General features: G+C 62.5%; 1 protein-coding gene across 1 annotated transcript in view; it reads right to left on the bottom strand.

The window, feature by feature from the left end:
- Nucleotides 1–1,066, bottom strand: part of SH3GL1 (SH3-domain GRB2-like 1) — a 9,233-nt gene that overhangs the window by 433 nt on the left and 7,734 nt on the right. The gene's annotated exons all lie outside the window — the stretch shown is intronic.

Below are 1,066 nucleotides of genomic sequence, written 5' to 3'. Positions count from 1 at the left end.
TTGGAGCGCAGGTTTCAGCTCCCAGCTCTGCCCTGCCCGGGCGAAGCTGCCCCTTCACTTTGTCCCCGCGATGGCAAAGCACTCCTGGGGTTTAACCCCCTCGCTGGGTTTTGGCTCACTAGTTCCTCTGCCACCTTGCTCCACCATGTCCTTCAGGAGCTTCTCCCACAGCACACTCCTGCCTCCAGCACCCTGTGCCGCCTGATCCTGCCTGCGCCGCCCCTTCTCCAAGCTGAACTCCAACCCACGCAAGGTTAGACAAGCCCCATCACTCCTCCGCGTCAGGGCCCGGTGGAGGAGGACCTCGGGGTCCCTTTAGAGGGGTCACCTCAAGCCTGAGGGTGGTGGGAGGGAGAGGACAGCAACTGCCTCCCCGGGGCACAGGGCTTTGAATCAATCAGCACTTGGTGCTACATGTGAGACCCCCCCAAAAATGGGGGGGAAAACCAGTCTCTTTCCCGCCTCTGCGCTCCATCAGACCTGACTGCACAGGGGATATTTTTGAGGCAGGGAAAGGTGCTGCTGGCTCTGTCCGTGCAGTAACGTTTTGGGATGGCAGGTGGGATTTGCAGCTGCAGAGAATCCTACTGAAAAGGGACCCCCGGGGCCTGCAGGGGCCCCGCTTCCCTCCCTGTTCCCCTCCCTCCATGCTAGAGCATCCTCCACCCAGGGCAGGGGGAAGGGCACCAGCCCATCTGGTGCCAACATCCGCAGCGAGGATGGGCCCGGCATTAGGAGAGACCTCGGAAAACACCACAAGCAGCAGCCAAGCAGGTTCGTGGTTTTGAGCTGATTTCCCCAAACACGAGGCTGGTCCCACCACCAGAGCACTTCCCCACACCTGCTCCTCCCGTCCTTCTTCCCCCCAGGAGCTTTCCCCACCGCAGCAGCTCTGAGCCACAGACCCAGCCTGGCCTCAGGACCCCAACGGGACCCCAACAGGTCCTTGTAGCAGGTAGGCTGACCCACGGACCCCACATCCCACTCGAGGCTCCTCACTGCCCTGCTGGGAGCACAAAGCCAGTGTGCCGAGGCTCTACCCGCTCCCCACCGCCCCCCACAACGG

Source organism: Buceros rhinoceros, unplaced genomic scaffold, assembly GCF_000710305.1.
Source record: "Buceros rhinoceros silvestris isolate BGI_N320 unplaced genomic scaffold, ASM71030v1 scaffold13353, whole genome shotgun sequence".
Classification (NCBI taxonomy): Eukaryota; Metazoa; Chordata; class Aves; order Bucerotiformes; family Bucerotidae; genus Buceros; species Buceros rhinoceros.
The sequence above is the reverse complement of the archived record's forward strand: the minus strand, read 5'-3'. Positions and strand labels throughout refer to the sequence as shown.